This window comes from Vulpes lagopus, chromosome 2, assembly GCF_018345385.1.
Source record: "Vulpes lagopus strain Blue_001 chromosome 2, ASM1834538v1, whole genome shotgun sequence".
In the NCBI taxonomy this organism is placed as follows: domain Eukaryota; kingdom Metazoa; phylum Chordata; class Mammalia; order Carnivora; family Canidae; genus Vulpes; species Vulpes lagopus.
Genome location: NC_054825.1, coordinates 13,970,069 through 13,989,231, shown reverse-complemented (window position 1 = coordinate 13,989,231; position 19,163 = coordinate 13,970,069). Strand labels below are relative to the sequence as shown.

Genomic DNA, 19,163 nt, shown 5'->3' with positions numbered 1-19,163 from the left:
AGTCTGGAACATCTGTGCTTGCTCCAGCCCCATTCTGGGCCTGGAGGGCACCCCACTTCTGCAGGATCCTCCAAAAGTCAGCCCCCTGTGTTTGAGGGAGGAGAGGCCTCCCTTTATCCTCAGCAGGGAAGAAAGAGGAACCTGGCACCTGGGGATCAGCTGGCAAAACCCAAACTGGGGGAAACTGCTACAGGATGAGCGCCAGGTTCCTCCAAGAAATAAATTACAAAGGGAATACACAGGAAAGGAGGGGAAGCAGATAGATCAAAGAGTCTCAGGAGCACCTGGGTGGCTCAGTCAGTTAAGCATCTGCCTTCTGGCTCAGGGCCCGGTCCTGGGGTGCTGGGATCGAGCCCCACATGGTGCTCTAAACTCAGTGGCAAGTCTGCTTCTCCCTCTGGCTCTGTGATCTCTCTCGCTCTTGTTCTCTTTCAAATAAATAAATAAAATCTTTAACTAACAACAAAAAAAAACAAAGTCTCAGACTCTTGCATCCGAATCACCAGGAATGCTTGTTAACACAGATTGCTGGCCCAGCCCCCACCCCAAAGTTTCTACTCTGACAGGTCTGGGAAAGCTGAAAATTTGCATTTCTAATGAGTTCCCAGGTCATCCTGAGCAGGCCCAGAGACTGACTCCTACAGCTTAAAAGACGCTTCAGAGACATAGATTCTCAAATCATTGCATTGCATGGACCTTTACTGGATCGTGATTCGAATGAACAGAAAAAAAAAGGGCAAGGAGGGGGGCAGACCCAGCCACCAGCCTGGGCCGCAGGGCCAAGGGGCAGGTCTCCTCAAAACCAAGCCGGCTTAGGAGCAGGAAGAGCAAAGCCAGAGGTGGCTCTTTGGCTGTTGTTCATAGAGGGATGTAAGGCAAACAAAGGGCTCCGGACGACGATGCAGAATGTGGGCAGCTGGAGAAAGCAGAGGTGTGTCTGCTCACCTCTCTCGGGGCACACCTTCTCCCTCTGCGAAGTATGAACCCATATTCTCCGGGCCTCTATCCCTATGTTTCAGTAAACAAAGGACATAATTCACGAGAAACCCTCTGAAATAAATAACAGCCCCCACCCACCATCGGCTGCATTCCTTAACGGGTCAGATGTTTTGGTACAGTTTTGACTCGAGGCTTGTGTACAAGTTTATTCAAACCCACATTATTATTAATATGAAATTATTAGAAATGCACAAACCCAGAAATCTATCAGGAAAGCTATCAGAGTCGGCACTCACAGACTGAATTGCATGCCAAGCTAAGAGCTCTACAGGTGTAGCTCGTGAAATCCTGCTGTGTGAGGGGGCTGTGAAGTGTTGTCGTTCTTCCCATTCCACGGATGAGAAAACGAAGGCCTAAAAGGCTAAGAAAGAAACCCACCCCGTTAGGACACCACCCAGCTGCACAGAGTTCTCCAGCTCTGAGCCTGCATGCCTGCGCTCTGCCCAATGTCACATCTCCAACAGATGCCACTGCTCACGACAGATGAAGCTGCGGGAGAGATGTTATAAACCGCCACTTCACAGATGAGCAAACAGTGCGAGGAGAGTCAGGAGGGCACAATCACAGGGCACTCCCAAGCCCCAGCTGGCTGGCTCTGCCTCCGGGCTCAGAAGACTGTGGGGCTCTGCATTATGACAGCCTCGATTCTTCAAATCCAAAGATCAGGGCGTGGGAGGGGCTGCTGATAAATGGAAGTCAAAGGTACAAGCTCAGAGTCAGAAAAGCCTGAGTTCGAATCCCAGGATGGCCACCTCCCCGATGCATGACTTTGGGTGAGCTACTTTATTTCTCCGAGCCTCAGTTTTTTCTCCTGGAAACTGGGGGGAGTGGGAGGAAGGGAGGAGCATGGTGATGGTGATATAGGGTTTTACAGGGTCGCTCTAAGGACTAAATGAAATAATACGTATAAACCCCGATGCATGGCAAGCACTCAGTAAATTATAGATGTTACTTATTATCTTTACCATCATCATCATCTTCAAATAGGTACAACCGCTGTTGAAAAAAAGGCCGTGTGCCTACACCAGAGGATGGGCAGAGGGCCCACATATGTGCCAAGTCAGCGAATGCATTTCCTTTCCGTGGTGCTTCTGCAGGCTTGTTAATCAAGGATAAAAAAAAAAAAAAAAAGACCTACCGGACAGAAACTTGGCATATGGAACCCTCAGGGAAACTCTCAGCGATGGGAACAGGGCCGGTGCTGCCACGGGTCGGAGAGACGGTCTGGTCCTGACTTCGCTGCTCAGCCCATCTGCTCACCCAGGCGTGCTTTTGGAAGGATGGAGGAGAATGGGGGAAGCCACATGCCCACTCCCACCAGGGAATGAAACGTAGGCTTTCCTGTTCTCTGCAGTGAAGCACGTTTCAGAACTGAACAGGTGAATGAAACTGCTCTGTCCTGCTCCAAAGGAAAGACTCCACTGCCTGGGCCCCTGGAAGACCCTGGCTTAGACTTGCCAGTTTCTATCATGAACAGCCTTGGGGACAGCTCATCAGCAGAGGCCACAGCACACCGGTGCTGACTGTACCGGAGGCATAGACAGAGGCAGTGCCATTCTGGGCCGCTGGTCTCACACGTCACCTCCTAAACATCCATCTGTCCCTGGGTGTGGGGACGGGGCTAAGGGAGAGGCTGAACAGGGGGTGAGGGGAGTGGGGACAGACAGCTGGTTCACCCCCTTTGAGCTGAACCTTCCTGATGAGGGAGAGTTGTAGCACCTCCAGGTAGTACCTCCTGGCCCTAAGCCCAGGTGTACCCCCTGGGGAACCTGAGCACCAACTTGCCATGCCAGTGCCCTGGGAGCTGAGGCTTGTGAGCCCACATTACAGACCCCTCTCAAGAGTGTCTTAAGAGAGAGTTTGTGCACGGCTCAAAGGCACCTCCTCAGGGGAGGCATGTCTCCCAAGCAGGGCTGCGTCCATTCACAGGTGGGGTGCCATCCCAAGTTGTGAGATGAAGGGCTATATCACCTAGAGGAGGCACCACTTGCCAATTTTTGCCCCCAGAGCAGATCTTTTTCTAATTCATCTAAAAGCACTATAAAAGGTAGCCGTGGTGGGGCACCTGGGTGGCTCAGTGGTTAAGCATCTGCCTTTGGCTCATGTTATGATCCTGGAGTCCTGGGATGGAGTCCCACGTTGGGCTCCCTGCTTAGCAGGAGAGTCTGCTTCTCCCTCTCCCTCTGTCCCTACCACTACTCGTGCTCTCTCTCTCTCTCTTTCTCTTTCTCTCCTCTTTCTCAAATAAATAAAATCTTAAAAAAAAAAAAAAAGGAGGGGTAGCTGTGGCACTTAATAGTCAAACAAAAAAAAAAAAAAAAGGAAATGCCTGTTAAGGCACTGAGTTCCACATCACTAGAGGGATTCAAGCAGAGGCCAGGAACCACTTTGTTGTAGAAGAGTAACAGCGGATCAGGGAAACTGGGGGTGGGTGGGAACTAGACTGTTTAGATTCACAAAGGAAAATCACCTGGGATTTCTAGGAAAGAAATATTCTTGCTCTAAAGCCAGTGCCCAGAGGAAGAGCCTGTGCACCATCTTGCTGCCAGCCTGAGATGCAGATACCACCGAAAGAACCTCCATCCATTCTTGAGGGGGTCCACGAGCTGCCAAATCAACCTGCTTTGCAGCTTGCTGGACTCCTGGACTTTCCATGCCGAGTCATTTTTAATTTCCTTTTTCTGGAAACAGAATAAAGTCAGATTTTCCATACTCTGCAGCTAAAAACTAATTCATGGCTGTGCAGGCCCTCAACAAGTTCCTGAACTTCTCTGTGGCTCATCAATTTTCTGTATTTCTTTAATACAGTTTTCTTTCTGTATTAAATAGGATAATAGTAATAACTCTGACCTCTCAGGATTGATGGGGATTAAATAAAAAGAATGTAGGCAAAGGTCTTAACAAGTGTAGCTATTATTATTTATACAGTGTCTCATTTCATCCTTACAAACAACCCAATGGGGTAGAAAATAAATGGTTGTTAGCACCATTTAATAGCAGAGGAAATCATGGCACAGAGAGGTTAAGCATCTTCCTGAAATCACACAGGAGTAAGTACCTGTCTCCGATGCCTGAGCTCCTCCCCTCCACCACATTCCAGCCCCAGGGTTCCAGGCCTCTGTGGCCAGAGTCTGCACCCTGGGCAGCTGACAGCAGGGCATGGTGAGAAATGAGAACCGCGGAGGAGGTAACTGAGGAGGGACTGCAAGCGGGCACGAGTTCCTCTGCAGGGCGGTGAAAACATTCTGGAATTTGACAGTGGCGATGGTTGCACAACCTTGTGGATATACTAAAAGCCACTGAACTGTATGCTTTAAAATGGTGAATTTTATGGCAGGTTGATTTTTTTTAAGATTTTATTTATTATTTATTATTATTTACACACACACAGAGAGAGAGAGAGAGGCAGAGGGAGAAGCAGGAGCCATGGGGGACGTGGGACTCGATCCTGGGCCCAAGGATCAGGCCCTGGGCCGAAAGTGGCGCTAAACCACTGAGCCACCCAGGCTGCCCAATTTTTTTTTTTTTTTAATAATATGTGAATCTCAATTAAAAAAAAAAAAATCAAAGAGCTTCCAGAAGCCACCCAGGAAGGAAAACTGTCACCTGTCCCGGGTGCGCTCAGAAGCGCGCCCTTCCTTCCTCCCTGGAAGTAGACAGCAGTCACTCCCACCACGCTGGCCACCACTCCCTCCTGCCCTCCCTCCATCCCTGGGCAGACGCCAACCTCTCTGCCTGGAAGAATTTGCAGCAATTCTCCTGGAACTTGTCCCGTAGTGACGCTTGCTGCCCATCCCGGCCTCGCCGAGGGGGCCAGGGTGACGGCTGGCACCGGCCCCTCCCCAGACACCCTGCCCTTTGGCAGCAGGTGAACGTGGGCCCGGAGCAGGGACGGCGCCCCAGCCACCAGCTGTGTTTTCACTTTTCCCCTGGATGCTCTGAAGCTGCCGGCTGGACAGAACCGAATGCCAAGCCCCATCCTGATGGAGAACTGCAGACAGACGACTTGTCGGTGCTTCCCCCGCAGACAGGCAGTTTCAAGCTATTCTGGAATACATGCTAGAAGATGGCCAATAACCTGCAGCCTTAACTAGCCCTCAGCGGGATCCCCACCTCCTCTTGTCAGGAGGGCAAACTGCATCAGCACTAGAACATTCTTCTGTGTAACTACTTGTATGTACCGCTGCCACTGAGCCAGGGTCCTGGGGCTGGCAGGTGTTCAAGAACCTGCCTGAGAAATTGCTGCTTCCAGAAGATTAAAAAGAGAGAGAGAGAGAGAGAGAAGGCAAATGCATGAACTATCTACTGCAGCCTGGACGGAGCGGCTCCCAAGGGGGTGACGCAGAAGGAGTGCTTCCCAGGATGCTGGACATCCATCCCCAGGGACCAAATGCCCTCTCAGCACAGGTGGCCCTGGCACTTGTACACAGAACACTGCTCACATGGTGGCAAAGACTTCCATGGTAGCAGGAAGGAGAGGAATCCCATGAAGAGACTTTTAAATACTTTTTAAGTTTAAAATCCCTCAATCTTACTTTTTTTTTATACAAAACCTTCCATGAGGGATTGGCATTCTTACAAAGAAAGAATTAACTGGGTTAAGATATTGATTAACTTTAGATTTTGCTAAGTTAAGCACGCATGGCAAAATTTCAAGAGAAACTACTCTTGAAAGGATTTCAAATAGAATATCTACTTCCAAAGTGGCAAAGGGAGATTAAAAACAAAGAAAGAAAACCAACGAACAATTCCCCCAGGACCAAATTTGCTCAAAGTCTTTTCCCAAGGAGTGGAAAAGCCATGCAAAGGTGCTTTCTGGAGAACAAGGCTGACGTCCTCAGGCTACTCCACAGAGCAAGGGGGAAGCCCCAAGCCACAGGACCCAGAGTATCTCCCAAAGCATCCCGTGGCCCACCTGAGACCAAGCAGCTTTGATGAGGTATAAATATACTACATGAATCCCCAGGAAATAACAGACATCCTGTGTTTAGGGGCCACAGGGAGGCCACACAGATGGCCCTAGCTGCCCACACACCCTGGAGCATGTGTACATGTGGACTTCAGTACACTCAGCCTCCAGGACCCCTACCTATTTCAGGCACCGCAGTGCCCAGGTAGGCAAGAACCGAGGTCCAAGGAATGGGGCTTTGCACCCCCACCCCCATCCATAAATGGCCAACTGCCCAAGCTGGCGACTAGGAGAGATTGCTGGGGCATCCGTAAGCCCAGGTGGTCTGTCTGTGGCCTTTTTATTACTGTTGTCCCACAAGCCTGTCCCTCCCAGGATGCGGGCCTGCCTGCTTCATTAAGCCCAACCATGTGCATAGGCAGGTTCTCTGACTTCATTGTTATCTTTAACAGCTCCTTCTGGAACTCAATTAATCAACAGCCATCTCCTCTGCAGAGCAGAATGCTCCAGACCCAGAGTGACCAGCCTGACTCCCCGCAGCCACACCCTTTCTGAGACGGGAATGTCTGAGCACAGGGCAGTGACCTCCTCCCCTCTAAGAGATGACCTCCAGGAGGTGCCCACAGGAATGCTCCCGACTGGGATAAGTGGGAGCTGGTGACAGGGCCACCAGCACAGATCAGCTCTCCCTGCCCTCGTCTCCCTGCCGCTCTCTCACCACAGGCCCAGTCTAGAAGGTCCCGATGATGTAAACACAATTCTGCGGACATTCCGGGTTGGTGAACAAGAAGACCCCGGAAGCTAAAAACGTGCAGTGGGGAATCTCTACCCAAGCTAAACACATCCCTGCCCTAGACCCAGCAACTCCAGGACGAGGATTCTACTCAAGGGAAGTGAGTGTATATAGGTGTCCACAGAGAGATCTGTTCCAGAATGTTCGCAGCAGTTTTTTTCGCAATCACCAAAAACTGGAAACAATCTAAACATGCACCAACAGGAGAATGGATGAACCGAGTGTGGTATAGCCGTACGATGAAACTGTACTTGGCAGGGCAATCTCTTCCCATTACCTGGGAAGTTCCTCCACTCTGGTGCTCGTGAAACAGTCCCCTGTCCCCCTTGAGCCCCGTGTGCCTGTGCATGCTCTCCTATGCCCCATCCCCATCGGGCTGCCATTAGGCTTGTCTAGTGAACATGGCATCACGTGCATATTTAGTTCAGGAGAATCCGACTAGGAGTTATCAGGCCAAAACAGAATGAATGATTTCAATTTAAATATTGTAATTAAGAAAACTGTAAAATTCTATTTTGCACTCTTTATTAGACACTGGGATAAATGCCACAGGGGGCCTGAGGTGGAGGAGGCAGTCCCAGGGTGGTGATACTTGACTGGCATCTTCAAGGGCAAGTTTGCTGAGTGAACAGGATGGAGAGAGAACACCAGGCAAAGGGAATAGCATGGGCAAAGGCAGAGAGGTGTGGAGAGCTTCTCGAGGGCCCCCTACTCTGCCTCATTGCTGCTCCCCTGGATCACATCACAACCACCAATTTCATCAGGTCACTCCAAGCCTTAAGCATCTACTGTGGCTCTCTATCGCCCGACATATCAGACTAGCTTGTTAACCCATCAGATGCCTCCATTAGCCCCTCACCACCACCCCACCAATATTATTGTCCCCATAACCCCCTGCACCAGCTGGACTGTTCTCTGCCATCTGGGAAGCCATCTGCCACCCCCCAGGCCTGGCTCATGCACCTGTCTGCAGGGAGAAAAGGCCACCACTGTCCTTCCCTTGGGAGGAGCTGACCCTCACAGCTGCCCTCCAACCAGGCAAAGCCCCGGGCTACTCTTCCAGGGTTTGGGCTGGGAGGGAAAACCTGAAGTTGGCTGGGCCCAGGAAGAGCTGGTCCCCTGGAACCCAGTTCCACCTTCACCAGCTCTGCCACAGACAGAACTGTGTCCTGGGCCTCAGTTTCCACAGCTGCAAAGTGGATAACAACTACTCCCCCTCACAGGGCTCTATGAAGATACAAGAGAAGACCTATAAGAAAATTCTAGCACTGTGCTGGGGACAGAGCACAAGCTCATCTGCTATCCCAAGGCCCAGAGCACGCATGTACTGGCTGAGGATTTCCACCTGAATCTCCACCTCAGAGCCACTAAGCCTCTGCCCTGGACCATAAAAGAACCACACCATCACATACGCACCCCCAGAAACCATGGGAGGCCAGCAGGGTGACGACCAGCCCCCGGTCCCAAGGCTGGCCAAGCTGACTCATGCTGCACTTCATAGCCCCACAATCTTCACCCACAATGAACACATCTCTGCCTTAGGACCTGTCAATTCCACAACCAAGATTCTACTCAAAGGAAGTGAGTGTACATATGCATCCACAAAAAGATCTGTTCCAGAATTTTCAGTGAGTTTTGGGTTTTTTTGATTTTTTGGTTTTTTGTAAGCTCCCAAAACCAGAAACAATCCAAACATCCATCAATAGGATAATGGATGAACCAAGTGTGGGATAGCTAGACCTGAAACAGTACTCAGCAATAAAAAGGGAACAAAGTATAAATACACCCAGTAACATGAATGAACCTCAAAAGCACTATGTTGAGTAAAAGACTCTGGACCTGAAGGAAGATTCCATCTATGTGAAGGTCAAGAACAGGTACATGTGAAGTGAAAGATGTCAGAACAATGGTTCTAACAGAGTGGGTAGATATAGCCTGGGACAAGGCATGAGGGAATATTCTGGAATGATGACAATATCCTGTATCTTGCCAGCTGGGGTGGTTACACAGTGTATCAGCTTCCTAGTGCTGCTCTAATAAATTATTATAAACACAATGACTTAAAACCAGAGAGTTCTGGAGGTCTCACGCTTCTGGAGATCTCAAGTCTGAAATGGGTCTCACTGGGCTAAACTCAAGGCCCTGGCAGGGCCATGTTCCTTCTGGAAGCTCCAGGAGAAAAGCCATTTGCCTGCTTTTTTCCAGCTTCCTGAGGACGTCTGCAGTCCTTGGCTCGTGGCCCCTTCCTCTGTCTTCAAAGTCAGCAGCAGAGCATCTTCCCATCCCTGTCTCTGACCTTCTGGCCTCCTTCTTTTACATATAAGGACCTTTGGGATGACACTGGGCCTACCCAGATAATTCAGGATTATCTCCTCATCCCAGGACCCCCAATTTCATCACATCTGCAAAGTCCCTTTGCCATGTAAGGATGTTCCAGGGGAGTAGGACGTGGATATCTTCAGAGACCATTCTTCGTCCTACCACATGTGGAATGCATGCATGTAGACATCCATCGAGCTGCACACTTCACAATCAGATGTTTCACTGCATATCAAATACACCCATAATCACAGTTTTAAAGAGTGCACAGGGAGGGCTATGGGTGTCATGTTCCCAGAACGGCTTTGCAGGCACCCCCTCACTGAGTCCTCACTCCATCCTGCATCATTGCCCTGCTTTAGAGAAACTGAGGCATAGGTGAGAGAAAACCTCTCTTGCAGCTGGCAGGACACGAAGCTAGTCTGAGTCCCAAGTTTGAGGACTCCCTAGTCCTGCTCCCCAACCTCATCAAAGACTTCTGCTATGGGGGTCAGGAAGGCAGCACTAAGGAGAAGGGGTTTCCCTTAATGCCCCACTTTTACTGCGTTGTGGGTACAAGAATTTCCCCTAAATCTGCTCTAAGAAAAACAATGGGACCAGGGGGATGAGAAAAGAAAAGTCGAGGTAGGCAGTGGAACTCCAGATGCTATAAACCAGAGAGCCCTGCCTGTCTAGGGGGGCAGAGACCCAGGCTATAAAATAGGAACACTCTAATTCATTGCAATTATAGGGAAGGCACTGAAATAGGTGAGCAAGCGTTTGTCCACAGGCGCCCAGCTAGCCACCTGGCACAGCCCACTGCCCCTCCCGCCTCCTCCAGGCCCACCAGCAAACAGCAGCCTCGGCCCTGCAGGGCCTCGCACTGAGCCTGCTGCAAGGAAATAAAATTGCCCCAGTGACAAGGGACCAGACAGCTCCTGGGGGAAGGCCATGCTGGCAGCGGTAATGAGGCCTCCTGCCTGCAGCCGGTCCACCTTCCAGATGGGACCAAAGGCTCTGCTCCCACCACCAAGGCACCTGCAAGGAGAAGGGCTGGGGCTTCCAGGACATTTTCCTGGATGTTCCTCCAGCATCCCTGATCACACCCCAATATGTGGGGCCCCGATCACCTTTACCCAGGTACTAGCAGAGCTCTGGAGAGCCAGCCATGGCCAGAAGCGCCCCAGGCAAGCACCTCAGGAGCTCTGGGATGAGAGGGTGAAGACTGCTCTCCAGCAGCTCACCTCCCCCCCCCCCCCCCCCCACACGCCTGCACAGAGCCATGCACTGGTGACTGCTCAGCACCCCTGCTCCCAGGGTGTTTGGTGTAATGGAGCAAGGCTTCTTGGGTGTGGCATTCTTGCCACTGGGAGCAAGGGATGAGAGTGAGAATGACAGAAATGATCCAGGACAAAAATTTTTGAAGAACACACACTTTGGGCTCAGAAACCAAGAGGCCCACCACCCACTCTCTCCCTGAGGAACTTTAAGCAAGGACCACAAACTTTCTAGCCTCTGAGTCCTTGTTCATAAAAAGAGGATAATACCCATTAGCTCTGGTGCTGGGTTTCACGAATGCCCATCTATTTGCTTTGTCTCCCTATGCCTGGCAATTCTGGAAGACTGAATGTCAAGGGGTTAACAGGGCTGACTCTGGGTGTAGGGCCTGACTGGTCCCTCTTCTCTCTGGATTATGTGTTCCTTGATGAACATGCAATGCTTTGGTCGTGAGAAATAGAGTTCTCTTTTTTTCACCCAGTACCGACCCAGAATAGCAGCATGGGGACAGAGGAGGTGGCTGGGTGGCTTGGGGTGAGGAGGGTGTGAGGTTGGCTTTCATGCATCACTTCCTGCAACCCCCTGGGGGTCCTACTGTCTGTGACAGAGCTGGTCCTGCCCAAGGCCCCCGCCTGCTCCTCTGTTCCCCTGCACCAGGACCCCAGCCTCCATCAGCTCCCAGTGATCACCCAGCTCTCACCTCCTGGGGGCCAACTCCCTGCCAGACAAATCTTCCCAGCAGCGGCCCCGTGGATGGGCTTTACTCTTCAGCTCCAGCCTGCAGATGAGGAAACGGAAGCCCAGGGAGATTTCCAAGTCTACCCTCGGCCTCACAGCAGGTATTCCACAGAGCTGAGACTGGAACTCAGGACCTGAGTTCATCCTGCAACCCCACACTGCCTCCCGCGGGAGCTGAGACTGGAACTCAGGACCTGAGCTCATCCTGCAATCCCACACCACCTCAGGACTCCTCCTAGAAGGGGATCTTAAAATGCCTTGGCCTAGCCTCCTCCAGGACTAGGAGTAGAGGGAGCTACACTAGATGGGTGTCACTTCAAGACTCGACCCTCCCCCACCCAACGTCCCCAAATGCTCCCTGCCTGAAATGGGCCCTCCTGGTGCTAAGACACAAATCCTGCCACCCTGCACAGTCGGGGTGCAAGGTGGTGCAAGAGGGTGCTCTGTTTGGGGTCCCAGGACTCATTCTGGGCTCCAGCCTTTCCAACCAACACTGTCCGAGGCTTTAATCATCTACATCTGGTCAGAGCCCTGGTATTCAGTTGCCAGAACTGAGCACAACAAGCCTGGAGCTGGCAGTGTCTGGGAGGTGACCATATGGCCCCCTATGGCCCCCCTGAGCCTTGGGGAAAGCGGGCCAGGAGGGTCACCTTGAGTTGGAAGCATATTCACAGATGGAAACCAATCTGCAAATTCTCTGTGAGAGGGGCACCGGTTGTGAGCTGGGCCTGGGGAATGGTGTGAGGGAGGAGCTCTCGGGGTAGAAGTGGGTGAGGGGCTGCACCTCGGGACCCGGAATCCCAGACTGCTCTTCAGTAGGTCACGGGATGAGCGGGGGCCATCCCTCTGCCACAATCACTGTGTTTTGGGTTTCTGTTTTTGTTTTAGAGCTTATTTCAATCTCACCATTAATGTTTCATTAGAAAGTGGCCCTGCACCCCTCCCCCACACTCAGATTTTTGATGGGCAATCCTAACGGGACCCCCATTGCATTCTGGCCTTACTCTATGGGAAGACGTGCCCCTCCCATAATATAACGCAGCGAGGAAGTCTGCTTCTCCATATGAATATGCATTCGATGCACAAGGTAGCGATACAGATAATAAGCAGGACAAAGGGCCTTCCTACTGCGCCTTGATAAATCCCATCCTGCTGGCTCCTCTTCCTTCCGGAAAACCTCAGGCTGTTCGCCAGCATGTGACATTTTGGGATTTCACTCCCGAATGTTCAGGAAGACCCAAGGAGTGCAATGTTAGGGCAGATACGATGTGTATGACCAGTTGAGTTCTTTTGGGTTCATTTCTGAATGAACTATACAAACTCCAAGGGAAGACCTAATGGCTTCTTCTTCTAATGGCTCTTAGTCTTTCCCTTCTCTGTCTGCCTGTCTCTCTCCCTCCCTCTCCTCCATCTCTGTTACTGCCTCTCTCCCCATGCACACACACACACGAATACTTACATGTGCACGTGTACACACACACACACACACACACACACACACACAGCAGCCCGTCCTGAGATGGCTCCGATGGGACCCAGCCAGCCCCCTGGCACCATCGGCCCTTTGCTGGGTCTTCAGCACCTCTGCTCACCACTCTTTTTATGACTGGCCCCCAGGAGCTTGATGCTCAAGGTCAGACCATCCCCTGCTTCCCAAATCCCTCTGGGGTATCCCTGACACCCTCCGGCACAGGCTGGGTACGGCCACCCCGATGTCCCTATCCTCAGTGCCACCCCCATCCCCAGGATCTCAAGCCAGACAGGCGGAGTGTTAGTTTGCGTTAAGGGACAGCCTGACCTGATTCTGTCACTAGGTCACTGCGTGCTTGTAAGGTCACTGCCACTTTCTAGGATTCTGTGTCTTCATCTGGAAAACGAAGAAGCTGGCTCACAGGGTGCTGAAAGCCCCCACCTGCAGCCTCCAGCTCTGCCCGTTTCTCACTTGGATCACCAAGCTAAACGGATGGCTGATAAACACCCAAAGGTACAGAGCCCCTCCCTCACATCTCCACCAATTCCTTATTCCATGATGCCTCAACTTACCAAGCTGTAAACCTCTGCCCCAAATTGCTGACCTAGTGGTATGAAGTTTTTATTTTGCCAAGGACAGACACACCCTGAAACTCTTTTTTTTTTTATTAAACCTATCATCTGCTATTATATTTGAGTTGAAGAAGAAAGGAAAATAGGACTGCATTGGTTATCTGTTGCTATTAGAAACAAGAGCGAAATTTCCCACAGGTTTCCATCTATTCTCTGTCTACACAGCCCTCACCTAGGAACCGTCGACTGTCAATGACTTAATTCCTCGCACAGTGACTGCGTCTACAAGAGGCAATCACTTCCTGCCCACCGGCCAGGGCTCCCCGCTGATCCCCTCATCCAGCAAGTGACCCCGCCCCTGGCCAGGGGTAACAGTTCCAGGAGCAGACAGGCCTCCCCTGGGAATCTGGATTGAAGCGAGAAAGAGCCTGGGGAGCCCACACCCTGGGCGTGCAGGGAGGGAGGGAGAGGCTACAACTCCGGGTAAAGCAGAAGTTAGAGACCAGGATGGAGTGGGGGGTGGAGGGGGAGGACTCCCGGCTCCCAGCTCGTTCTCTGCTCCATGCAGCATGGAGGGAGTTCCAGAAGCCATCCCGGGATCCTCTCTTAAGTCTCCTTTTGGGCTTCCTCTAGCTGGAAAACATTTAGTTACCCGCCACTAAAAGCCCTCCTTAATGCTGGCACGAAAGATGGGCCACCACCATTGTTGAGGCAGGAACAATGCCAAGGAAAGAGAAAAGGCTGCCTTGGGGCTTCACCAGGGAGGACTCCTCAAAAGACTTGCTCAATTTGACTGAGCACCTGGGCCCTCTAACATAAACCGTTATCTCTTCAAACACTCCTTTAAAAATGTAATTCCTGCAGGGAGGGTCAAGTCATTACGGTACTGATGGCAGAGAGGTTCAGATCCCCAAACTGTGGAGCCCTCGCTGCTTGGGAGGGGGCTGGCCAACAGGAGCGTTGAGAACATTCCAAGGCCAGCCCTGGGCTCAGCCGGGAAGCGTGCAGAGACAATCGGCCTGCATTCTCACGCTGGCCTTGCCAAGTACCTGGGAGCAGCCTCTGCGGGCCTCCTTGGCCTCAGTGTGCCCGTTGGTAACACCAGAGGGTCGGCCCAGGCCAGACATTTGACAGACTGGGCCCCACGGGGCTGGCGATGCCACCTACGGCTCTGTTTCCTCAACAGCTTCCGTGTCCTCTTTGAGAACAAGACTCCTGACGTCTGTACTGTACACAGTTGCTTATCCCAACCGGCAGAGATGGCCCCTCAAGGATAATGAGGAAAGGAAAAGAAAGGAAGGAAGTGATCAGAGGAATTTAGCCACTGGTCCATGGAAACATGGGGACAAACAGAGAGGCCAGCTTGTGACCTCTGAGGCAGCAGGCCTGAGCCCTGGCACCTGCATCATCTGTGTCCCGAGCCGAAACCAGGAATCGGGGCACAGAGAGCACTGTTCCCAGCCACGGGAAAACCCACAAACCCTAGGGTCTTATTTACAAAAAACACGAGCTAACAAGGAGGATTTTACTGCCACACACTAGCAAAACCCACCTCCCTCTGAGATCTAGGGGTGCTTAGCTGGTGCATCGTACAGGAACTTACCTACCCGGAGCCTTGGTGTTCTGATGGTAAAAGAGGAACGCAGTAAGCGAAACTACTCAAAAAATATGCAATGAGAAGTAAAACAGTCTCAAAAGTTCAGCAAATGTATGAAGAAATGAGGTGCAGGTAAGAGAAGAGGCTCTGCCCGTAGGCCGCGTCCTCTTAGGCCCCACTCTGTAACAGGGCAAATACTTGTAAATGGACACTCATCCTACAGCAAACAGAAATACAAGCATTTCTGCCACAGTGTGGTCTGTTTCCCCGAAAGTCCTCACACTCTGCAAAATCGCACACTAAAAATAAAAGGATTCACGGGAAAGACAGTGTTGGTGCCTATCACTCAACACTTACGGGACCTTGTCACTTGAGCCCTTCCCAAAATAGTCATGGCTCTAGTAACATCCATTCACAGTGAGCTGCACCGGCCCCTGGACCCAAAACCCCATCCAGTCATTCATTGTCTAGTGCTCCTTCTTTGAGATGACGGGCCTTGGGGGCGCTCACTTCCTACAAAGAGCACTTTCATCAAAGTCCAAACCCCTACCCAGGGTGTCTTAACAAGATAATGCCAGTCTGGCTCCTTCATCAGCCCTCTTGGCTTCCCCATTCAGGGTGAGGGGGTGGAAAGACATTAAAACAGCCACAGCTTGCACTAGAAGATGTACCTGTAGACTTTCAGCCTTTTTTTTTTTTTTTTGGTTCTTCTGTTGCTCCTTAATCATGAGAAACAAGTTCTAATCTATCAAAACACAAACACCTGGGAAAAATTGTCAGCGAGCCAACACCACTTCCACACATACCATCATCCCCCCATTTAACAATCACGGAAACACACGCTGTAGACCAACAACCAAGTAATTTCTTGCTTTTTTTAAAAGATATTTATTTATTTAGAGAGAACACATGGGCGTGTGAGCAGGGGGAGGGACAGAGGGAGAGAGAGAGAATCTCCGACAGACTCCACAGGGATAGAACTCATGCCCTTGAGATCATGACCTGAGCCGAAACCAAGAATCGGATGCTTAACCCACTGAGCCACCCAGACACTCTCCACCTTTTTTCTTGTTTTTAACATTTTGTTTGACCAACAATTTCAAGTGTAAGATAACTAGAAGTTGCTTTTCAGATAATTTGACTATAAGGAACATCTGATTTACCACAGGCAGGCTTCTTGACATCACACATTCACAGAAAGTTGTAAGAAGTGAGTGAATCTAACCCACAAGCTGTTCTAAAACATAATGCAATTTTTTTAAAGTTTATACTTTTAGTCAAACTGACTCAGATTCAAAGTAGCCACAAATTCTTTGCAGCACCTCCCATGAAGAGGTAGATCTCTCTCCCTACCCCCCAGTATCTGGTGGGCCTCGTGACTTGCTTTGACTACTAGAACGCAGAAGTGAGAGCATACAACTTCTCAAAAGGCGTTCATTGTGACCTCTTACTCATCCTCTTGCCACCCTGAGACCACCACGGTAAAGAAGCCCAGCTGACAGCCAGCATCCACCCCTGGGCCACTGAGTGAGAACATCTTGGACTCTCTGGCCCAGTGGAACCATCAGATGCAGTCGGTGAGTGACCCCACGCAAGACCAAGAAAAGAAGCATTTAGCACAGAATCCTGCACAAATAAAATGGTTACTGTTTTAACCCATTAAATTCTGGGATGGTTCATTGCATAGCAAACATAATGTGACATCTTCTAGACATTTCACCAATTCTTTGATATTTTAATACCTCTACCCACTTGGGAGCCACTAAACCTTTTATTTAGGTCTCAATGATTTTATAGACCCCTGAGAAGGGGCTAAACCAATCCCCCAAAGTGGTAGTGTCTCCAAGGACCCTACCAGGCAGGAGTGATTAAAAGCCAAGGGCTAACCAACAACCCCAATTCCAGGAAGATATCATGTAGCTGGACATAAACATAAAACCCCAAAGAGGAACAGCTCCTAACATTCAAACGACTCCTGAGGGAGGCTGAAGGCTCTCTAACCAACGCTCCTTAGGCAAGACCCCAACCTTCCTGGCTGTAGTACACTGAATAACAGCACCCCACCAAATACATCCCGGTCCCAATCCCTCCAATTTACAAATATGTCACTTTACATGACAACAGGGATTTTGCAGATGTGATTGCATGAAGGACCTTGAGACAAGGAGACTGTTTTGGTTATTAAAGTGGCCTCAGAATAGGTCTTTTTTTTTTTTTTTGGAGTTCAATTTGCCAACATATAGCATAACACCCAGTGCTCATCCCATCAAGTGCCCCCCTCAGTGCCCGTCACCCAATCACCCCCACCCCCCACCCACCTCCCTCAGAATAGGTCTTTACACAAGAGCCCTCAGCAGAGGGAGGCAGGAGGGGTGGAGTCAGCCAGAAGATGTGCAAGTGGAGGCAGAGGTTGGAGTGATGTGCTCTGAAGATAGAGAAAAGGGCCACGAGCCAAGGAATGCAGGCAGCCTCTGGAAGCTGGAAAAGGCAAGGGAGCTGAGCCTCCCCCAGAGCCTCCAGAAGGAACATGGCTCTACCAACACCTTGACTTCAGCTCAGTAGCACCCACTTTGGACTTATTTCCAACCTGCAGACAATAAGATAGTAAGTTTGTGTTGTGTTATGCTACTGAGTTTGTGGTAGCTTTTACAATGGCAATAGGAAACGAACACACCGGATAATTCCCCCTGCCTGCAAGAATGTAATTTAGGATTATTAATCATAATAACAGTAACAGCTAATAATAATAACTAATATTAATTCAGTGTCTGCTTTAGGGCTGGCATTGTTCTAAATGCTCTTCTTATATAAATTCATTTAATCCTCACAAAAACCACATGAAGAAGACTATTACAATCCATATCTTACAGATGAAAAAAACTGAGCTTTCCAGAGGTTTAGTAACTTGCCAGGGCCACAGAGCAGGTAAATGGCACAGCCCAGGGTTGCACCCGGGCAGCCTGGCTCCAGATCCCAGGTTTCATCATGACAACTCCCAAATCAAACCAGCAGTGAGAACAATCAATTACAGCCACTAAGTGAACATCTTCTATGTACCAGGCTCATGCTTAGCACTTGACTTATATTCTCTCATCTCATTTTCCTGGCACCCCGCTGGAGCAAGATTACTAGTCATCCTTGTTTACAGAAGAAGAAATAGAAGAGCAGCAAAGTTACAGTGAGGAGTTAAACACAGCTGAACCCAGAAGTGTCTGAGCCTAAAGCCCGGGTTTAACCACACATCCTACTCTCATCCCACTTGAGGCCCACGTGGCTGAGGAAAGGACAGAGAGATAAGAAGCACAACCACAGGATTTATCTCTCAAACTGAGATACCCAGAAAATGAAAGAAGTCACTATTAATAATTTCACTGGGACAAGAGGTATAAACCAGAACTGTCCCGGCAAACCTGGACACAAGGCCACCCTCAAAATAAGGAGATTAAAACCCAGGCCATATGCTACAGTTCACAGTTCCTTGGGAGGGACCCCGTGGAGTCCCACCTGACACCAGCCCCACCTGACATCCCTAGCTGCCAGGTCATGGTCAAGGCTGGAAGAGGAGGGGTAGTCCTAGCAGAGCTCAGAGCAGTATCTGCAAAACTCCAGGTCTGGAGTCTCAGCCCAGAGACAGGGCCCATCCAAAGGCAGACCGGAAGTCCACCTGAGAGCAGAGGTCAGCAGCCCTGGATAGAGTCCAGGGATACAAAAAGACCTTGAACCCTACTAGTGCTCTAATCAGGAAGCCCAACAGGGAGCTCAGAGGCTTGGCAAAGGGCCACAGGGGTGTTAAATGTGGCCAAGAGCCTGAGACACCCAGCTCTCCAAAGTTCTGGGCCTGCTGGCCAAGAAGCCATATGGACTGAGGCTCAGGCTGGGGTCTGCCCCTTCCTAGCTGTAGGATCCAACCCTCTTCCCCTCTGAGCCCCTGGACAAAATCCAGCTACTGATAAATGCCCTACCTATATCTACAGGATCCATAATAATAAATAATAACAGACAACAGCAAATGAGCCATAACCTTACCAGAGGTTGTGGGAGTAAACAGTCTGCTTTGAAATGGGTACTATTGATTATTCCCACTTTACAGATGAGGAAACTGAGGTGGGGTGGGGGAGGGGCTAAGTAACTTGCCCAGAATCCCATGGCTGGTAAGTGGTAAAGCGAGAACTAGAATCCAAGCCAATTGTCCCTGTAAAATTGCAGGGAAACCTTCTCTCCTCCCTGCATGGTCAACGTAAAGCAGCACGTTCTTGTTCAGGGTCCCTGATGGGGGCCCACTGCCCTATGGCCAGAGTTGACTGTGGTGATCCATGGACTGGGCACTAGTTCTCACCCGATTATAAAATTTACTGGCAGGCTTTGCAAATCTACTCCCAGGGCCCCTTTCCCTGGATGGTCTAATTCCAGAAGGTCTGGGAATAAGAATCATAAGGACATTCCCCCAGGTGATTCCTAAAGCATTTCTCTTCCTGTTCAGGCCCTTCTGGAGACCGATTTCCAGAAAA

General features: G+C 50.4%; 1 protein-coding gene and 1 long non-coding RNA gene across 2 annotated transcripts in view; both read right to left on the bottom strand.

The window, feature by feature from the left end:
• The window catches only part of HSPA12A (heat shock protein family A (Hsp70) member 12A), a 65,638-nt gene that overhangs the window by 40,614 nt on the left and 5,861 nt on the right, over positions 1-19,163 (bottom strand). The window lies entirely within an intron of this gene.
• On the bottom strand, positions 580-4,351 carry LOC121484001. Its single transcript, XR_005985909.1, has 3 exons — positions 3,470-4,351; positions 2,138-2,268; positions 580-1,681 (listed from the first exon to the last, which is right to left on the bottom strand). It is a non-coding gene; the product is annotated as an uncharacterized LOC121484001 (long non-coding RNA).